Source organism: Caretta caretta, chromosome 1 (assembly GCF_965140235.1).
Source record: "Caretta caretta isolate rCarCar2 chromosome 1, rCarCar1.hap1, whole genome shotgun sequence".
NCBI classification, from domain to species: domain Eukaryota; kingdom Metazoa; phylum Chordata; order Testudines; family Cheloniidae; genus Caretta; species Caretta caretta.
The window spans coordinates 207065349-207087662 of record NC_134206.1 but is presented as its reverse complement, the minus strand read 5'-3'; the positions used below and the strand labels follow the sequence as shown (position 1 = coordinate 207087662).

General features: G+C 47.9%; 1 protein-coding gene and 1 long non-coding RNA gene across 2 annotated transcripts in view; both read left to right on the top strand.

The window, feature by feature from the left end:
- Positions 1 to 22314, top strand: part of FSTL1 (follistatin like 1) — a 120079-nt gene that overhangs the window by 9037 nt on the left and 88728 nt on the right. The gene's annotated exons all lie outside the window — the stretch shown is intronic.
- Positions 660 to 11116, top strand: LOC125621765 (uncharacterized). The gene is made up of 3 exons (XR_007352579.2): positions 660 to 733; positions 6055 to 6103; positions 8849 to 11116. It is a non-coding gene; the product is annotated as an uncharacterized LOC125621765 (long non-coding RNA).

Here is a 22314-nt window from a genome sequence, read left to right as displayed (position 1 = left end):
GGAGCCCAGCCACCTGCAAGCTAGCTGTACGTTTTAACTTTTAACCCACATTTAATTTTTAGGCACCCCAAGGCACATACCTACTGTGCCTAATTGGAAATCCAGCCCTAAGTCTGACAAGTTTAGGCTCCAGTCTCCACCCCTTAGCCCCCATGCTCTTCCATCCATACTTACAGTCCTCAAACACATGCCTGTATGTCCTTAGAACATGTGCTTCCTGGCTCATCCATGGGATAGGTGTAGCCTGGTTTAGCAATTTTGTTTAGGCTGCAGTCAGTTTATCCTCCATCTTGGGCTTCCTTCTTGTTACCATGGTTGGCGCCCTTTTTGGTGCTAATGTTTAGTTGGTGAAAAGCTTTTGAAAATGCTCAGTGAGAGTTGTAGTCTGCCAGGCAACCCAAGAGGGGGAAACATCATGTGACCTGAGTGTGTAATCTGCCTGATAACAGAAAGTGCATATAAGGTCTCAGCACTTTGCTCTGTGCTGTCCGTCATAGTGACAGCCAGTGCCTGTGCACCATCGACACTCATCAGATCAAGACACAGACGAAGACTTACCTGTTCCAGAAGATCTTTGGTCCTGATGGCAACTTCTTGGCTGGTGGCTCCTGTCCGTGGTTCCTGTGTTCCTAATTCCTGAGGGTTTGGTTCCAGTCCTGGTTCCTGTTGTGTGGCTATTGTTCCTGGTATCCCGCGCAGAAATAAGTTGGAAGAAATCCTTGTTATTGTTAAGGTTTGTGGCCCTTGGTGGGGTAATTTGGGTCCAGACTTCAGGCCTTGTGAAGTTAACTTGAGCATGAAATATAGCATAGAGTGTACTGTGTATGAAGTTGTAATATAAGTACCGTTGTTAATAAATGTTTCCTGTTTTGATCTTACTGCTGTGACAGGATTATTGCTTAAAGCAGGGATCTGAGGCACAGTTGCCAACTTTCACAAACGTGGTAAATAAGCACCCCGACTTTCACAATAAACCAAAAATCAAGCTAATCCCATTTCAAAACAAGCCAATCCCTAAGAACCCCAAAACTCTATATGAATATATCCCCCTTGCGTGCAGTCTGGGACTATGGTGGGCCCCGTGTGCACCCCTGACTCTCTCCCCACCTTGCTCCTGCTTGCTGGGAGCCGATCAAAAAAAAAAAAAAAAAAAAAAGCCAGCAAGCTACAAACCAAACAAGCAACAAGCAAAAACTAGCCAACAAGCAACTCTCAAGCCAATTAAGGCAAAAGCAAGCCCAATTTCTGCATTTTTTTCATGGGTTTGGCATATCTGATCTGATGGTCTGAGGTGGGAAATTTACCTAGAGATGATAGATGTTGAATTAAGGAGATGAACTAAGAGCAAGGATATTTAAGTTATCTTGCTCACCTGTTATTTTGTTAACAGTTTTGGCACCACAAAGGGACCCTTAAAGGTAAATCCCTTAAAAAGGAATCCCCTAAAAGTAAAGCTTCTAGAGACAAGATCCTAATAGTACTGTAGTACTGTTTATTGTCTATTTGCTCAGAAAGTTAACTAGGTCCACAGACCCTGTGAATGGGAGTCGCTGGCGTGGCCAGTGATATTCTATCTGGGATCCAAAAGCGTGCAGTGTGAGTGCTGCAGTGTTTTAGCAGATAGCGTGTTTTAGCGGTAGCCATGTTAGTCTGTATCAGCAAAAACAATGAGGAGTTCTTGTGGCACCTTAGAGACTAACAAATTTATTTGGGCATAAGCTTTCGTGGGCTAAAACCCACCTCACCAGATGCACTGAGTGAAAAACACAGCAAGCAGAATATATATTCTAGCACATGAAAAGATGGGAGCTGCCTTCCCTGTTTGCCAAGCAGGAACTGTGTGAGGCTAGCACAGGGCCTGTTTGTGTATGTTTGTGAAAGAGAGGCTCGGTAAGAGGAATGTATAGTTCTTAATGTCTAACACAGGAATTATGTGCTTAATGTAACCCTTTACTGCTTGTGTAACTCCTTCTCAAATACACTGCTGTGTATGCAAGATAATTACTGTGGACCTTTTTCACTAGAGATGAAAGCATCTCCTGTCGACATAGTACCAGTGTGGACAGTGCGAAACTTGCGTCGCTCAGGGGAGGGAGAGGTTCACACTCCTGAGCATCGTAAGTTAGTGTAGACCTGCCCTCAGCGTCCAGTGCATTAGCAAACGTAATAAATATTCTACATGTGAGAACATGTCCCCTTTCACCCCTCCCACTCCCCTATGGTCTGACATCAATTACAGTTAAGGAATCCTGTAGGGTGGGTCAATTACATAGTAAGGATTAGAACTAGAAACAGTTTGAAAATAAAAAGAATGATCTAATTTTCTTCTTTCTTCCTTCCGTCACAAAAAAAGGACTTTTATGTGAACAAGAAAAGCAAACAGAGAACATACAGCTGTGTGTATTGACTCAGTGGAAGTTATCAGTGTCCTGTGAATTAGGGAACAATCCTCCGTTTTGCCATTTTAAAAGAAAGCTGGCAACTTTTTTTATTGAGAAACTCGAGTGTCCTCGTGATTTGGAATATGAGCTGGAAAATTGGCAGTGAGATGGCTTTTGTATCAGGGATGTGTTATTTGCCAAGTTTTAAGCCTGTATCTTATAACTTGGATATTAGAAAAAACTGTTTCACTAGGAGGGTGGTGAAGCACTGGAAAGGGTTATTTAGGAAGGTGGTGGAATCTCCTTCCTTAGAGGTTTTTAAGGCCCAGTTTGACAAAGCCCTGGCTGGGATGATGTAGTTGGGGTTGGTCCTGCTTTGAGCAGGGGGTTGGACGAGATGACCTCCTGAGGTCTCTTCCAACCCTTATCTTCTATGATTGTGGAAAAATTGAAAAGCGTCCAGTAGAGGGCAACAAAAATGATTTGGGGACTGGAACACATGACTTAGGAGGAGAGGCTGAGGGAACTGGGATTGTTTAGTCTGCAGAAGAGAAGAATGAGGGGGGATTTGATAGCTGCTTTCAACTACTTGAAAGAGGGTTCCAAAGAGGATGGATCTAGACTGTTCTCAGTGGTAGCAGATGACAGAACAAGGAGCAATGGTCTCAAGTTGCAGTGCGGGAGGTTTAGATTGGATATTAGGACAAACTTTTTCATTAGGAGGGTGGTGAAGTACTGGAATGCGTTACCTAGGGAGGTGGTGGAATCTCCTTCCTTTGGGGTTTTTAAGGTCAGGCTTGACAAAACCCTGTCTGGGATGATTTAGTTGGGGATTGGTCCTGCTTTGAGCAGGGGGTTGGACTAGATGACCTCCTCGGGTCCTTTCCAACCCTGATATTCTATGAGTGTATGAATCTATCTCAGTTCACACGTGCTCAGTAGAGACTTCAGAGATTTTAGCTGCTGAACTCTAAGAAGATTTTGTCTTCACTGAGCATGTTCCAACCCCTCATGGCTCCTACGTGTACCTGGATTGCTCATGCACCATCCCCACAGAGTGTGTTCAAGTCACAGGCAACTGGGGCAAAGCAGGATTTTCCCTATAATGGCTGTGTGCAAGCTGCTCCTGGTCACAGTGAGGTTGGGCACTGGCTCTGAGAGCAAGTAGCCTGGCTCTCCTCTGCTCTTAATAACCCCCATGTTTGCTCCCAGGCAGCATGGAGGAGGAAGCTGTCTGATTTGAAGGGGACAAGAGCCAGACCTGGGGAGGGGGGAATGGAAAGAAGTAGATCTGGGCACAGAGTTAGGTGATGCTGGGACTGGAGGTGGGTAAAAAAAACACTGTGACTGGAAAAGTGGTGAGGGGAGAGACTAGGCAAGGAGACTGGGACTGGGAACCAGTGGGTTGGGGAATGGGGTGGTGGGTGGAAAAATACATCCAACAAGGAGCTGTAATGCAGAAGAACTGTTGCTGGCTGGACAAAGAGCCAGAGAAGGGGGGGGGGGGGGGGACTGAGATTGGATGAGGAGCCCATGGAAGGAGATTTGAACTAGGAGCCAATAAAGGGGGAGGAGGGGGGAAACACGAGTAAGGAGGGGATGAGGGTCCGGGGGAAGGGAGAGTTAACTCAGACAAGTAGCCCGGAGTGGGGGTACTGGGACTGGCTGGGCAGAAAGAATAGGGACAAGGAGTCGAGGATGGGAAGAACTGGGACTGGTTGGGTCTGGAGACTAGGATTGGAGAGGGAAACTGGGACTTGGACAGGGAGCCTGGAGGGGCAGCCTAGGACTGGCTGAGCAAGGGGACTAAGATGAGACGCCTGAGGAGTAGAAACTGGACCTAGACAGAGAAGGCTAATGGGATGGGATGAGGAGCCAGCAGTGGGGAGGAGACAAGACTGGGACAGGGATAGTTTGGAGGGGACAGGGCAGAAAAGGTCAAGTTTGTGAGGAAGAGGCAAAACATCTGTGGTCACCAAAGCACAATCCTCTCCCAAGCCTGGAATGGAAATAAAGATTCCTGAGTCTCATCATTCCTCTGCTGCCAGCAGATATTTGTGAAACCCACTGGCAGACAGTGTCTCATCTTGCGCTATTCCACATAGAGGATGACAACCTACTATTGCTATCCCTTCCTTAGTTAGCTCAAGTGGCAGAGGTCTGTGTGGTGGAGCTAAAGGTTCCAACCCTCCTGATGACGTATGTGGAAAATTACTCCAGGAGAAAATTACAATACTGTGTTGAAAGAACATTGTTGAAAGAACAAAGTCAAGCACTCAAAAGCTATGAAATGCCAGAATTAAGGTTGCCTGTGCAACTTCTATTCAGCCCCCTTGTGCATATGTATTATGATACACGATCACATACTATGTTTTCCACAGGCACTCCAGATCAGATATTACTATTCCAGCTTTCCTTTCCCTTTCTTTGTCTTCTTCATGGGCTGATATTTGTCTTCTTTTAATCTACACACTCATCTTCCACGCTGTCGGGGGATTGTGTGTTTCCATATCGTGGACTAAATCACAAACTGTTACCAAGCCAACTTGTAACGCTTGTGATTACAGTGTGTGCCCTCTGCTTTCTTGTTAGTTGCTTAGTCCAGTGTTTGAGATTTATGAAAGCTTGAGAAAAGTGAAAACAAATGTGACCCCCTTCCCTCCCACACAACCCCACCATGTGTGTTAAAGGCCTGCCCATCATAATGTATGCACTTTCCATGCTCCCCAGCAGGCTCTTCTTGCCCCCCTATTTTGAGAAATGCTGGTGCGTAGCTCTTCCTGATATGACACTTCCTCTTCTTCTTGACATGCTGTGATAAGCAGTGAAATAGTTAACATTTCCACTTCAAGCATCATTACTGGCACCCAGTGAAATGAATGAGGCAGGTTCCACCTCAGCTGTTGTTTCAGACTCTGCAAATTCAGGCAGAGGTCTCCACATCAGTTATACTCCCTTAACATTCTGATTTTTCCATCTTTACTCACATGAGTAGTCCTGAATGAGTTCAATGGGGATTAACGGGACCACTCATGTAGATACTACCCAACATGAGTGAGGGGGAGAGGATCAGGGCCTTGGTTTGTTTTTATATGGCCTAGTGGTTAAAATCAATTTTTAAAAAAGAAAATTGCAAAGAATAAAGCAGCACTTTGGGTAGATCATGTCTAATCTGCAACACACAGGCACTCATCTGTTAACTATGCTCTTGGTTCACTCAATATCACATGCCTGCTTGTGGACAGATAAAGCCATTTTCATCCTTCACTTCCCTCGACTTTTATTGTCGTTACCCATCCAGAACAGTCTTTGATATATTCCACTATATATGAATTGTTAGTTTATGTGCCTTAAGTCTGGCATGGTATTACTCAAACATCACGGTTTCTTCTTTTGTTTGTCCTCTGCTCTTGCTTTTTCTTTGTCACGGTCTAAACTCTCTCCCTGGGCTTCCTATATCACTGTTTAAACTTGTTTGAACTGACAACTGATCCATTGCCTCCTTAGTGGAGTATCTCATCCATTCAAAAAAGACTTCAATCAATTGGCATTCTTAACAGCGAGGGAAAGGTCACTGTTACTTTGCAGAAACCACCTGATCTTCACTCTGACTTTGAACAATGCAGCTAAAATGTGTTTAATTTTATTTACTGTTGCAATGTCTTATTTGCAGGGGATGGATGAACCAGATATATCCCTGGAGAGGAAAGCAAATGAGCCAGGTGAAGCACTATAACATTATTCTTTAGATAAACAGTCAGTTCTTCCTGTGTCTTCAACATACCAGTGCATGAAAAAGGACTGGGATCTGTAACCCTGTTTTCTTCATACCATGCTCATTGCATGAAGAAAACAATCAATGAGGACTTAGGTGTTTGGGTGTGGTGGGCTACATCTTAATCCGCTATTAACGAGACAAAACACAGTGGAGGAATTTAAATAATAAAATTAATGCAGTTATTTATGTGTTTGGAGGAAACATTTTTGGTTACTTTGAGGCTGTTTAGACTGCAGAACACTTACAGTGTTAGGGCCTTAATGTGCAATTTTAGGATCAGTTGTAAATAAACAAAGCATACTTCCTTTTATGATGTGAGCCAGTAAGCTTTCCACTGACTGTCTTAAGGGAACATAATTGGTTTTGTTTACCGAAATTGACAAAATAGACCACATTTCATGAGCCCTTGAACTGACCTTTAGGGCCTGAAAATCCTGCATCCTTGACCTACACTGTATAGATCTGCAAGTGGAAAAGCTGATCTGCTCTTTCCCTGAAAAAGCGTTTCAAGTGCTTTTTGCCACAAAGGGTATGTCTACACTGCAAAAAACCAACCAAACAAAAAAACCCAGATGAACACAGCAGCAAGTCCCAGAGCGCAGATCTACAAACTCGGGTTCATGCTACGGCACTAAAAATAACAATATAGACATTCCCACTCAGGCTGGAGTTTGGATTTTGAGAACCACCCCTCTTGCCAGGTTTCACAGCCCAGGCTCCAGCCTGTGTGGGAATGGCTAGAATTCTAGCGCTGCAGCTCAGGCCCCTCAAGCCTGAGTTTGTAGACCTGAGCTCTGAAACTCATTGCCATGGGTGTTTCTTTGCAGTGTGGACACACCTGTAGGGCCTTGAAAATATAACTCAGTTGCCAGCATGGAAGGTTTAACATTGTGATTTTTTTTGGGTAAAGCTCGAAAGTTACAGCCTCTTGCAGGTGCCCAGGACAGGCTTTTGAAGCTCATGAAATCCACAGCCACTGGACACTTGAATTTTGGGGGAACTGCAGACTAATTAGCAGATGAGGAGAATAGAATGATGCTACCTGGGTCACCGCTCTAATGATGTCAATAGGCACTTGATCAGACCTCCATGCAAACGTCCGTCCTCAAAGTGATCCTGCCCAAGAGAATCAGATTAAAAAAGGAAGCTATGAATTGTTTTTATTTCCTTCTTATTGAATTGCATATTTGAAGCAGACTGCACCTAAACATAGCCTTAACTCCAGACATACAAATAAATCCCCTGAGTATGTTTTTACTTTCAATATTTAATATGCATGGAGATTCGTTAATGCATACAGTTCACTGATCATTAGTTTCAAGATTAAAAATACAGGCTTAAGTGGGTATAGTCAAGATATGAGTTTAAATTGTGGATGCCTGCCCTATCTTTTTCCTTTTCATCCAAGGGTCCCAGAGTGCTTTGCAAACATGAATTAAGGAATCACAAATTCCTTGTGAGGCAGTGTGATGGGGTGTGTCTACCCTGCACTGGCCCCACAGGGGTTAACTGTGCATTGCCAGCTGAGGAAGCCACCACCCCTCTGTCCCTGCTGGGCATGCTTAGCCTGGAGACAGGGTATAAAGGGAAGCAGCCCAGCTCAGTTGGGCCGGACTGCCTAGGAGGACTGACTGTATTGTGAGCTCCCTCCACAGAGTTGCAGGAGCCCCAGTTCACAGAGGCCAGGCATGCCAAACCCCAGGTGGACATTTTTAGATGGCCAGCGGAGACCTGGGAAGGGACTGAGTCTCCTCAGACCTTGCCAGCAGATGACCCCAGACACCCAGAGAACTCATGGATTGCTGCACTGGGAGACCAGGAAGGATCCTTTAATCTGCCACACACACATTCTATGGTCGTTCTGCACCTGCTGAGCCTGTTGTAGAAGCGCTCCTTGCTGCTGTCAAGGTTTCCAGTGTACGGCTTCATGAGCCACAGGAGTAAAGGGTAGGCTGGGTCTCCCAGGATCACTGTGAGCATTTCAAAGTCCCCCACTGGCATCTTTTGGTCTGGAAAGGAAGTCCCTGAATGCAGCTTTCTATACAGGCCAGTGTTCCTGAAGATGCCTACGTCATGCACCTTCCCTAACCACCCCACACTGATGTCAGTGAAACAACATCAGCGATCCACCAGCACCTGCAGTACCACAGGGAAGAAGCCCTTTCTGTTGATGTACTCCGTCACAAGACGATCTAGGGCCAAAATTGGGATATGCATGCCATCTATCGCCCTGTTGCAGTTAGGGAATCCCATTGCTGCAAAACCATCCACTATTTCCCACGTTTCAGAGTAGCAGCCGTGTTAGTCTGTATTCGCAAAAAGAAAAGGAGTACTTGTGGCACCTTAGAGACTAACCAATTTATTTGAGCATAAGCTTTCGTGAGCTACAGGCCACTTCATCGGATGCATACTGTGGAAAGTAGTTCACGAAAGCTTATGCTCAAATAAATTGGTTAGTCTCTAAGGTGCCACAAGTACTCCTTTTCTATTTCCCACATGTTGCCCAGAGGCACCATCCTTCTTAGCAGAAGATGGCCCTGCACACTTGCATCATCACAGTGGCCTTCCCAACTCCAAACTGATTTGCAGCTGACCAGTAACAGGCTGGAGTTTCCAGCTTCCACACAGCGATCGCCACTCGCTTCTCCAGCCTTAGGGCAGCTCTCATTTTGGTGTCTTTGTGCTGCAGGGCGGGGGCAAGCTGCACATAGAGTACAAGGAAAGTGGCTTTGTGCATACGAAAGTTCTGCAGCAACTGCTTGTCATCCCATACCTGTATCATAATCGGATCCCACCACTCGGTGCTTGTTTCCTGAGCCCAATAGTGAAGGTCCACCATGTGCAGCTGCTCCTTGATCAGCCACCTTGTGTTCACAATGCTTATCACAGACTGTTGAGCATGCTCTGAGACAGAGATGGCAGGCGCAAAGTTTACAGAGGCAGTTGAAAAATGGCACGAAACACAGTCAGAAGCCCTTGGAATGATGGATGGAGAAAACTGCGTTATGGGATGGTGATTCCACCCACACAATGCACTGCGATCCATTCCCAGAACTCGTAGCAGGAGAAGGTGGCGAGTAGCACAGTGGGATAGCTACCCACCATGCACTGCTCTCTCTGCTAGAGCATGAACTGTGCACACACCCCATTGACACAAGGAGCATTGTGTGAACATGCACGAGCGCTGTAATTACAGTGGGTTATTATCATCAATGTAACTTAAGTCGACTTAACTCTGTAGAGTAGATGTGGCCTTAGTTTGTTTTTACATAAACTGATTCCTAATCAGTTTAGGCTAAACTGACCTGGTTTAAACTGAAATGTCCTCACAGGGGCTTGCACTGCTTTAACTAAACCGATTTAAAATCACCCCTTTACTTAAATTGGTGCAACTTTCTCATGTGCATAAATTTCCATGTGGAAACTGGGTGGGAGGTAATACAGCTGCTGCTGTGGAGTTGGGCCGGGGAGCAGCCAATGGCTGTGTGGCTTCCTTTGTAACCATGCTGCCAGTGGAAAGGGAAGGGAGCAGAGACAGCTGCTCTGTAGTTGTTTTCTGTTTCTAGCCCAAAGTCTGTAAGGAAGAGGCGTGGGAGGGGGAGCTCCAAAATCCATTGCACCCTGAGAAAATCCCTTCAGCAGACAGCATGTTTCAAGGAAAACTCAGAGGGGAATCTTACAGAGTTGCCTTCCCCTCCTCAGGCCCTCTCCTGCAGGTTTTCCACAAGAGAGGGCAATCTGGTCCTAAAACACCAAGGAGTCATTTGATCTCACCAATTATAAATAAGTCTGATGAGAGCGGACAAGGGCTCTGTTGTGATAGATACATCAGTGCTAATTATCAGTCACAATTGTCCCCTATCACCCTAGTGTATTTTGTGCAGTATAATTATACCACTAAGCAGAGCTGATATGCAGTTTGAAAGAACTTACAATATATTCATGTGAGTGCCAGCTTCCCTCGAGTAACTTTTCCAACTGTTACCCTGGAAGAAGAACTCAGCAGTTTGGGTGGTCTTGCCTACATTCTGCAATACAAGCCTTGCGAGCAGCCTGGAAAATGGTCTCTCTAACCAGACCACTGGCTCCTTTTCTCAGCCTGTGGTCACAGAAGCCTCTGGAAAATGGATTGGAGGACAAGAGGCAGTCTTGTTAATGGGAAACATCTGAAGTATTTGAGTGCTGGCTTACATTCCATAGACTAAATGTTGCCTCATTTAGGAAAAAACAATAGAACTACAATTTTCATTCATTTGGTTAAATGAACATACACAATTTTCTTTGTGGCAGCAGAGCCAGGTTTGCCATGGGTTAGTGCTGTTGTTAGGGCTGGGTAGCCACAGCCTGTGGCATAAAGGGGTTAAAGGTACGTATATGCTATTTTAAGTTTGTCACTTCCAGCTGTTAATAAATGGTCTAGTTGATTGCTCAACCACACTTTGGTTCATTATGAAATATATTCCAGAGACCAAATAAACAATATCAGTCAGGTTTATTGCAATAAGCCAATAATAATATCGTACAGGGAAAAGGTTCTATATGGTACTAGTCTTCAGGAAGCCATCTTGTTCAGCAGTGTTACGTTCACCTTATGCAGAAGGTGAGCTCCCAAAGTTTCACAGTTCAGTTAGGACTAGTTATAAGATATTTTACAAGTTATAAAACTCTTTACACATCTCTGAAGCACAACCCATCCGTGCATCCCAGTTCCTTGACTTGTTGCTCTGTTCCTTTCCTTATCTTTGTTTTGGATACTAGCACTGCAAGTGTTGTCTGTGACGGTACCACCCTCACTTGTACGAAGACAGAAAAAAATGTATCTGTTTATGCCAAAAGCTGAGCTGTACTATTGCAGGGTATTGTGGGGTGTAGTTTAGCATGAGTGAACAGAACTCTAAGAAGAACGTAGGCCAGTTCCGCTCTTATAACTGCCAGACATTTGTATAATGCAGAGATCGGCAACCTTCGGCACGCGGCCCGTCAGGGAAATCTGCTGACGGGCTGGGGCGGTTTCTTTACCTGCAGCGTTCAGCTGATTTTCGCTCCCACTGTCCGCAGTTTGCCACTCCAGGCAATGGGGGCTGCAGAAAGCAGCGGCCAGCACATACCTTGGCCCATGCTGCTTCCTGCAGTCCCCATTGGCCTGGATCAGCCAGGGGGAGCTGCAATCAGCCGAACGCTGCAAGTAAACAAACCGTCCTGGCTTGCCAACGGATTTCCCTGATGGGCCGCATGCCAAATGTTGCTGGTATAATGTGTTATATGCTAATCTAACATATGTTTTAGGTAACAGGTCCCCACTTGTCACTCTATTGTTATATCAGGGCGACACCTTTGCTAAATTAATATATGACGCAGAGATAAGAACTTTTGTTTGGAACTTATACTCTTTTAGCAAAATGTGTACGAGGCTGTATGTAATTAGTACAATTAAAACTAAATATTTTTTGTAACATAAGCAAAGCTTTAAATGCAACTTCTATCCTCGTGTGATAAATTATTTTGAATTTATTTTGAAAACGTGGATTTAAGCATTATTATAGTCTGACCCATAATGCTACCTAAATGAGGAGTAAAACAGAAATTAGTGACATTACAAGCGAGGTAAATTTCTTGTAATTAGTTACTACACAGGTCCATCCATATTAGAAGTTACCTTTACTGCTGGTTGTCACTAGTAAGCTTTGCCAGGCAGGAGACAGGAGCAACTAGCTTCTGTGTCTCATTGTACTAGTCTGAGTCATAGTGGCCACACACTGGAGTCTCTGTGTTATAAGTATCACATTGGCATACATATCAATATCCCTTAGTGGAACATCAAACCATGTGTGGTATTCTTTAGGTTTGCATTACTGAGTGATACACCAGTAGTTGAGGTAGATCCCAACGTTCCTTGGAGATGCTGTCCATTTGGTAGCAATTAAACATTAGTTAAATATTTGAAAGCATGAATTTTAATAACCAATACTTCTTTTTTAAACATAGCACAAAGGAAAAGAGTATAAAGTTAAAGCAAAATGAAATTTAAATGTAGGTTTATGCAAACACTTTGAGGGTAATAAGCTTTCATGACATTTGCTTGTGCTTGTCAGTATTCTGGACAGCCTGTGTCCCCTGGCTGACAGTCCAAACTAATGATGGCTTCTCACCTTCTGGGAGTAGAGGACAATGGTGAATGCCAACAATAGTTAAAACCTAGACTTGGGGCTGTTATCAAGGCAGATGGTTCATCTTGTACAGCAACATATGACCATGGATCTGACCAACTAAAGTTAGGTATGAGCTTGTGCAAGGTGCAAGACATCAGACATCTGGGTCTCGTCAGTGGGGAGACAGTTTATTCACAGCAGCAATTATGTCCTAAATTTTCTGGGCACTAAAGGGGCCTGTTACTACTAGCTAAAGGACCAGCAGCTGTTGCTGTAGCAGGAAATCATGGTACAGACCATGGAACAGTGTACTCATTGAAGGCGCATCCCCTCATAGCTGGGCATGGTGTAGTGGCTCTCCTATTTGGCACCCTCTGCTGACTGATGCTCTGGCCCCACAGTGGACTGCCTCTTCCTGTGTCTTGGCCCTCCAGCCTAGTCACTTTGGGTATATCTACACAGCAAGTAGACACCTGAGGCAGCTGACTCGGGCTAAGGGGCTGTTTAATTGCAGTGTAGACTTCCAGGCCTGGGCTGGAGTCCAGGTTCCAGGATCCTGCGGGGTGGGAGGGTCCCAGAGTTCAGGCTTCAGCCACAGCCCAGAAATCCACACTGCAATGAAACAGCCCCACAGCTGGAGCCCCACGAGACTGAATCAGCTGCCCTGAGCCAGCCCTGGGGTTTTCTTTGCTGTGTAGACATATCCTTTTAGTCCAGCCTCTTCCAGGGAAACTTGAGTCCAACACACCACTGGCCTGGCAGCACCACAGCAGGGTTTGGTCCAGCCTCAGGCTTTTGGGCCTGCCAGCCACTTGCTTTAGGGTCTTCACACCCCAGTCCTAACTGGGCCAGTAGGGGAACCCAGATCTGCCCTCTACACTGAGTTCCAGCCCAGGGACCCTGTATGAAGCAGAAGAGAAGTTTGTTTAGACCCTCTGCTGGATCCTTGGGCTGCTTCCTACTGTGGCTGGCAGCTAGGACTTCCTCACAGTCTCTTCCCCAACTGACTCTTCTGCTAATCCCAAAACAAAGAGGATCCGGACTAGTTATGAGAAACAACAGAACGGCTGCACCAGGCCTACCTGTCCCAAGGAGGCTCTGACCCTTAGGAGTCTCTAGTTAGGCCCTGCCCCAGCTGATCCTTCCAGGCAGCTTCAAGCAGTCTCTGATTAGACTCTGGCCCCAGCGAGGCCTTCCTTCACAGGGCTCTCTCACAAGGTCGCTCTCTCCCAATCAGTCACCATTGACCTGGGTTTTCCTCTTTTATCTCCTCCCCCCAGGCTTGACACTTTACACATGTGTAATGGCGTGGGGCTGACTAGGCTTACAGGCTCTCATTAACCCCTTCTTGGTCAGTGTGTGGTCCGTATACCCCATCTCCAGACATTTCAGTAAAGGCAGAGACTCAAGTTCAATGAACCCTGTGTTCACTTTCTGCACTATGGGGCTAGAACCTGTGGGTTCAGATGAAGTCCTACTGTTGGATCTAGAAACGGGAGCGCTGCACTTCTACTGCAAATAGTTGCCCTACCTCAGCCTTCCAGCAACTGTTAGGCCCCATCCCAAAGTTACCTCCGTAACCTGTCTGCCCTCCTTTCCAGTTCTCCTCTTGTGAGGGCGCTTTCATTATTGCCTTTTACTCCTGTTTTTCTTCCCTCCTCTGTTCCAATCTGGTTGGCTGTCAGAAACGTTACCTCTCATCTCCCCCATCCAGTCATCATACATAGCCCATTAGTGCTTCCTGGAGCATTGTGCTGACCCTGCACTGTGAGCATCATATTAGAACTCCGTTTCCTGCAATGCCTGTTCGCTGATGGCAACTTGTCCAAAGTTTGGAATTGCAGCTCCTCATCTGTATTACATCCTGTCACCAGTGTCTCCAATCCAAGATGCTGGCTGCAGCCTCTTCATTTTCCTCCACAGTTGGAAGCTGTGACCGGTTTTTCTTTTACAAATACTTGCTCTGCTCTTGGGTTTAAATGCTCAAAAATATCTGTGACCATCCAGTCTAATTGAGCAGTCTGGCTTTAGTAAACAAAGGCCACCATTTTCAAATGGGGCTGTCTAAAGTTCGACTCTTCATCCATTCTTAGCCCCCTAAATAAGTGGCCTGATTTCCAGATGTGCTAAGCGCCTACAGTTCCCAGTCACTTTAGTGGGAATTGAGGGGGGTCAGCATCCCACAGGATGAGACCCTAAATAACCTTTCTGACAGCACCAAAGACATTCCTTCAGGGATCTTAAGTTTGCAGCTGTCCCACTCTATGGAAAAAAAGGGAGACATATAAACCTTTGGCTCTCACTGAGCTACATGGTGTTGGAAGTAAACATTATGCTCTCCTAGAACTGCTAAACAATGACATATACTTATCTCTTGGGTGAGCTGAGTTCACTCACACATTTGCCTGATTAGCAGTGGCCAGTTACTTGAACATTATATAACTGTTAATGTGCTAATACACACAGTCCTAGACTGAATCGGTTTAGACCAGTCGATGGCTAAACCCGCTTTCATTTAGCCGACCTCATTGTAGCCTGCAAAAGGCTTTGAGTTGCCTCAAAGCCTGATGTCCCAACAAACACCCTAAGCAGCACTGAGGGCTAGAGTACTGTCTAGGTGTGTCTGAACATGTCTCCAGCTAGTGGCTGGCCCACACAGAGGCTTAAAGCTTGCTAATGGCTTTTAGCTCATGTAGAGGAGCCCTGGGGTTTTTCAGTGCTAATGGTTTTGGGTTCTGCTGATAATCCATGGGAGGGCTGGGGACAGTTATCATAGGTGCACAGTTAAACAACAGACAGTGGGGAGCCTTGAGTAACAGTCACAGAAGCTCACTCTGACAGTACTGGTAGGTGTAACAGTAGCTGTGACTTGTTACAAATGTTTGATCTTTGTGTAGTTTCTTTTTTGGTTTGTTTTTCATCATTATACACAGTTCCTTCATGCAGTCAATTTGAGGAAGTTAACTTCCCTTGGCCAAACTATCACCATTAGACCATGGCCCCACCCCTCCTCTCCACCTGTGCTCCACTCCAAGGTCCCACCCCCAGCCCTCCATGCAGCCTCTTTCCCCCAAGGCCCTGACCACTGCTCACTCCTTTCTGCCCCCTCCCCGCCCCGTTCTCCCACCTGCTGCTTGCTTCTCTTTGCCTCCTGCCCCTTGGGGGGGCAGAGCACAGGTGAAGTCGGGATGGGGCCTCAGGGCAGAGCAGGGGGTGGGGCTATGGTCCAGGCGCTGGGGCCCACAAAAGGTTACTTGAGCCCTGCCACTAGCATGAGTCTCAACATGTCGTTGAAGCAATAACCTCAGGAGGGTTTCTTTGCAGCAGCAACACTGGCTGAGCACCTCCTCCCCGGAGCATTCAGGGTATGTCTGTGCTGCAATGTAAGCCCAGGGTTAGTAGAATTTGAGTTAGCAGACATGGGGTTTGTTCACCTAGAGCTCAAACATCTCTACTCATTTGTAACCCCAGGTTAGGAGTTGTTGACCCCTGGATCTCAACCTGGGGCTCCAGTGTCTACCCTGCATTTTGCAAGCTGGAGTCAAACCAGCCATATCCCAGGCTTCCTAGCGCTCTTCCAAAATGTAGCTGCTCTAGCCCTTTTTTTGTGGGGCAGTGTGGGAAAACCTGACTGTCTCCCAAACCTGACTGTCCTGAGGACAAATAAAATTGGCCTGTGGAATACTTCTGGCAGAGTCCCAGAGCATAAGTCCAGTGGGACTGCATCTACACTGCAAAGCAATAGGGCTTGAGCCCTGGGGTCCTCGCATGACAAAGGCTCAGCCCCTCCACACCCGCAGGATGCTGGGACATTAAATCCAAGTCCTGGGTTAGTGCAGTTTGCATGTAGATGAGAAGGGGGTTTAGGCTTGAACCTGAGTTCAAACCTGTGCTTATGTTGCAGTGTAGACATACCCTTAAATAGCACTTCAGCTGTGGCTGCAAGCTGCATTGAAGTGGCACAAAAAGAGAAGTGATGCCACGGGGGGGAAAGGTGGCCAGATTATTGGGGAGGGAGATTCAAATCATTTTCTCAGCTCCAGTGGGAGTGGAAGAAAATTAGACCATTTCGGAGGTGGCAACTCATGGCGAGTGAGAACAGCATCACATAGCATAATCACAACAGCTTTGGCTTTTCCTTTCAGAGATGGACTACACTAGACCTTGGGTGGCTGAAGTCTTTGGCAAAGCAGCTTTGCTCAATGCACAATCTTATGTTAGTTGCCGGCAGAGCCATTTTTCTTTTGTTACTGTGTTCACCAGGCTCTTGCATTCTATAAAAGGACAAATGTACAAGCCCACACTTCACCCAACTAGCTCTCTGACACAGCATCTAAGAGCCACAAGCACCAATAGCAGAGCCATTAGCAAAAACCTTTGTCTGGTTAAGGGGGTTATTTTTTCCCCTTGTACCTGTAACTCTTCTGCCCGTCAGAGTTGGCAGCAACAAGGGCAGGGTTCAATATCTAGGGGATCCATTCCAAAAACACAATGCAAACTAGCTCGAGCCCCCACCCAGTGACCTGGGACAAATATATACCACCCCCGCTGGGCGCCTCCAAGAGGCAATACTTCCCCTCTCGCTAGCACATAGTCTGAGTGTAGCAAAAAGCCTTTTAATAACAGAGAGAAACAATGTGGCATTATGTTGGGGAAACACCACCAACAGGATTCATAACACAACCCATGAGCAAAAAACCCACCCCAAGCAAATTGGGGCATGCCCTTTCCCTTTTGTTCTTGAGTCCAGCAACCCCAAATCACCCAAAGTCCCAAAAGTCCAATGACCCAAAAGTCTCTGTCCTTGGTCAGGGCATCCCCAGAGTTCAAAAGTTTATCTGCAGAGCTTTACCTCCCAACCTGGGTGGAGATGGGGGCGGAGGTAAGAGGCACCTTACGTGATCTGAAGCTGACCGTCCCACAGCTCCATAGGCCTTCGCTCCACTCCGCCAGCCACCCCACAAACTGCTTCGCTCAGCTCCGCAGCCCACACACAGCTCCCACCGTCCCACAAACTGCTCCGCATCCCACCAGCAGCTCCCACTGTCCTATGAACTGCTCCACCAGCCTGTCCACAAGGCACTCCAGCCATCCCGCAAACTGCTCCACAATATATCTTCAGGCTCCCCCACTACTTAACACAACGCTCAGTGATTTCAGCTCTTAGTCAGTTCAGCTCTTTGGTGAATTCAGCTTGTAGTAGGGGAGCCTCAGTGCTGGTGCACCATTAGCCCAAAGTGAGCTCAGCAGCCTGTAACTAGACTTCTAATGAAATCAAAATTAGCTCTGATATTCCACAGTGGAGAGGAGGAAGTGCAATTAGCATGTAAGGCCCTCACCAAGGGGCCCATACCACCAAGTATTAATACTTATCCCCAGCCTCTCTCTATTCACAGAGTTTTGGAACCCATGACCCTTGCCTAGTGAGTACTACTTAGTTGATGGTGAGTCCCTCCAGCATAACAAAAGGCCAAGTACAGTTCCAAGCACAGTTCCCATAATCAGGATAATAACAATTTATTCTTCCTGCCCCAATAACAGAGACACTGGGGATCTCACAGCAGCCAAAGTGACCATTTGGGCAGCTATGGCCTCATTCTAGGCGGGGTGGGTGTGCCTATGCAAATGAGATTGGCCCCTGAAGTTCTTTTCCACAACTTGCCACACCTCACCACCAGATGTCAGGGTGGAGCTCATCCTGACACTGCTTACATATCAAAACAGGAGGTCAGACTTTAGCATCCTGATGGGAGATGCCCGACTATTCTGCTGACCATACCTTTCAAATGGCAAATGTGACAACAGCAGCTGGCAGTGTGATACATGGCGGATATGTGGAACATTTGTATTTTGTTGCAGATCACACCACAACTGACAGATTATAGTAGATTTAAAATCTGTTTTAAAAGATGTTTTCTTGTTGTATGAATTAAATAAATCAGTTGTTTTAAAAGAACACTGGACAAACCAGAAATTTTATGATATGCAATCATAAGGATGGCTGTATGGATTCACAGCAGGGTTTGAACCCCTCACCACAGACCCCTTCTGCTTGTGCCAAAGGAGGAATTTTTACCATATATGAGAACTACAATTTGTCCATGTGTTATACAATTATTTGCTAGTCAGCAACACAGTGTTGGGAATAAGGATTTCTGCGATCTACTCCTGCCCCTGGAAGGGGAATGTGGTCTAGTGGTTAAAACAGTCCTTACATACAGGCGAGCTAAGTACATTATTTTAGCAGACTTACTCTGAGAGGCTGAGGGGGGTCAAACTTGGGCCTGTCCTAATAGAATCTTGGAATCTAATCTACTAGAAGTGACCTTATGCAACCTCTCAACTAACTTATTTGTAAAATGAGCGGGTGTGGGAAATGATCTTGATCGTCTACCTAAGGCATGGGTATAAAGTCATGTTTAATAAAAAGTGCTATGAAGCACACAAAAATATAAACAGCAATGTGTAGAAGAAGTGAGCTTAGAGCTTCTCACTGCCAGCGTAGAAAGCTTTTTGATAACCTACTGAGTGTGAGAAAGGGGAACAAATGAATACACACCCACCCCTGAAACACGGAATGTTCCACAAAATCTGGAACAGTTGAGTGGTTTGCTGCTGACTTGCTGTAGCAACCAAAGCAGGTAGATCTCATTAGCTCTAGCCAGGGGCTGGGAGGTGTATGGGCCCGTGGTGCCCGGGATCCAGGAATATTCAGGGCTGGGGGCCCTGCTCCACCAATGTTTGGAGCTGGGTCTCTCCCCTGGCCCTGCCTGGAGCATCCCCCCCCCCCCCCCCCAGAGCATCCCCCCTGAGCACCCCTACCTGCTGGCGCTGGCTGCTGCTGCTGCTGCCTCAGGCTATAGCACAGCACAAGAGCAGCGCTGGCGGCGGGCGGAAGCAGCTGGCGGCTGCTGCACCTCAGGAGGAGGAGGGGGAGGCACACACATGCTCCCCTCCCCCGGCACCCACCAGGAGGAGACCTCGAGGGGGCTTCCTGCGGGAGACGTCTGGAGTGGACCTCACTCACCTGAGCAGCTGCTGGGGCTTCAGTGAGTGTTTGACCCTGTGATCCCCGCCCCGCAGCCACCACTCCTGCCCAACGCTGGGCAAGGGGCAGCCCCATCCCCTACCCCCAGTGAGGCTATGGTGAGGGGCAGCAGGGGAGGAAGGAAGCCACGTGTGATGGCAGTCCCCTCCCCGTGAGCGCCACACACCCCTGCCCCCTTCCAGAGCCTGCACCCCCACCCCTTTCCCACCCCACCCCTCTCCAGCCCCCAAACTCCCTCCCAGAGCCTGCACCCCTCACTCCCTCCTGCACCCCCGCCCCCTCCCAGAGCCTGCGCCCCCACCCCACCCCCCTCCAATCCCCAAACTCCCTCCCAGAGCCTGCACCCCTCACCCCCTCCTGCACCAGCCCAGAGCCTGCACCCAGCACCCAAACTCCGTCCCACAGCCTGTACCCCCACCCCCTTCCCACACACCCCTCCTGCACCCAAACTCCCTCCTACACCTCCACCCCTTGCCCCAGCCCAGAGCCTACACCCAAACTCTGTTCCAGAGCCTACACCCCCTCCCTCCGCACCGCCTCTCATCCCCAAACTCCCTCCCAGAGCCTGCACCCCCACCCCCAGCCTGCACTCAAACACTGTCCCAGAGCCTGCACCCCGATCCCCTCGTGCACACCCACCCCCTGCCCTAGCCTGGAGGATGCATCCAGCACCCAAACTCCATCCCAGAGCCTGCATCCCCACCCCCTTCCTACACACCCTCTCCTGCCCCCAAACTCCCTCCCAGAGCCTGCACCCCTCACCCCCTGCCCCAGCCTGCACCCAGCACCCAAATTCCATCCCAGAGCCTGCACCCCAGACCATAGGCACCGACTCCGTGGGTGCTCTGGGGCTGGAGCATCCACGGGAAAAATTGGTGGGTGCTCTGCACCCACCGGCAGCTCCCCGCCCCTCCCCTCCCCTCCGCCCTAGCTCACCTCCGCCTTCGCTCCCTCTCTGCCCCGAGCGTGCCGTTGCATCCTGCTTCTCCCCCGTCACTCCCAGCGCTGGTGCTGTGAAACAGCTGTTTCGTTCAGCAAGCCTGGGAGGGAGGGGGGAGGAGGGGGAACACGGCATGCTTGAGGGAGGAGGCGGGGCTGGGGTGGGGATTCGGGGAGGGGTCCAATAGGGGCGGGGAGGGGCAGAGTTAGGGCGGGGACTTTGGGGTGGGGGCAGTGCGCGAGCACCCACCGGCGCAGAAAAATGTTGGTGCCTCTGCCCCAGAGTCCATCCCAGAGCTCAACCGTCCTACACCCCAATCTCCTGCCCCAGCCCAGGGCCTGCAGGTCAGACCTTCTCCCCCGACCCAAACTCCCTCGCAGAGCCTTAGGCAGGTGCGGGGCAGAGTTCGGGGGGGGAGGGGGCAGGCTCTGGGCATTCTGGGCACCACCAAAATTTCTACAAACCTGCCACCCCTGGCTCCAGCTAAGGCATATAAAAGGCTGGGAGTCTTTCAGAGGCTAAAAGAATAAACTCTAAGAACAGTCAGCTCAGGAGAGAGGCTGGAGATAAAGTGCCAGATTTTTAGAGGCATTAGGTGCCTAAAGATACAGCAAGGTGCCTAGTGGGAGTTTTGAAAGTATCAGTGAGTCAATCAAATATATCAACCACTAATGAATGCATTTTACATGGACCACATTACTTGCAGTGCCAGACTGATAATAAAAGGGCAGACAATGCCCCCAATAAAACCTGTTAAAATGAAGACATCTGCTGTGCACAGAAAAACAATCACTCAATCTTGTTGAAAAGAATAGATTGCGCATGCCCTGAAATACAGCATTAGAATCATAGAATATCAGGGTTGGAAGGGACCTCAAGAGGTCATCTAGTCCAACCGCCGGCTCAAAGCAGGACCAATCCCCAATTAAATCATCCCAGGCAGGGCTTTGTCAAGCCTGACCTTAAAAACTTCTAAGGAAGGAGATTCTACCACCTCACTAGGTAACGCATTCCAGTGTTTCACCACCCTCCTAGTGAAAAAGTTTTTCCTAATATCCAACCTAAACCTCCCCCACTGCAACTTGAGACCATTACTCCTTGTCCTGTCCTCTTCTACCACTGAGAATAGTCTAGAACCATCCTCTCTGGAACCACCTCTCAGGTAGTTGAAAGCAGCTATCAAATCCCCCCTCATTCTTCTCTTCTGCAGACTAAACAATCCCAGCTCCCTCAGCCTCTCCTCATAAGTCATGTGTTCCAGTCCCCTAATCATTTTTGTTGCCCTTCGCTAGGCTCTTTCCAATTTATCCACATCCTTCTTGTAGCGTGGGGCCCAAAACTGGACACAGTACTCCAGATGAGGCCTCACCAATGTCGAATAGAGGGGGACGACCACGTCCCCCGATCTGCTCGCTATGCCCCTATTTATACATCCCAAAATGCCAATGGCCTTCTTGGCAACAAGGGCACACTGCTGACTCATATCCAGCTTCTCGTCCACTGTCACCCCTAGGTCCTTTTCCGCAGAACTGCTGCCTAGCCATTCGGTCCCTAGTCTGTAGCTGTGCATTGGGTTCTTCCGTCCTAAGTGCAGGACCCTGCACTTATCCTCGTTGAACCTCATCAGATTTCTTTTGGACCAATCCTCCAATTTGTCTAGGTCCCTCTGTATCCTATCCCTGCCCTCCAGCGTATCTACCACTCCTCCCAGTTTAGTATCATCCGCAAATTTGCTGAGAGTGCAATCCACACCATCCTCCAGATCATTTATGAAGATATTGAACAAAACCGGCCCCAGGACCGACCCCTGGGGCACTCCACTTGACACCGGCTGCCAACTAGACATGGAGCCATTGATCACTACCCGTTGAGCCCGACAATCTAGCCAACTTTCTACCCACCTTATAGTGCATTCATCCAGCCCATACTTCTTTAACTTGCTGACAAGAGTACTGTGGGAGACCGTGTCAAAAGCTTTGCTAAAGTCAAGAAACAATACATCCACTGCTTTCCCTTCA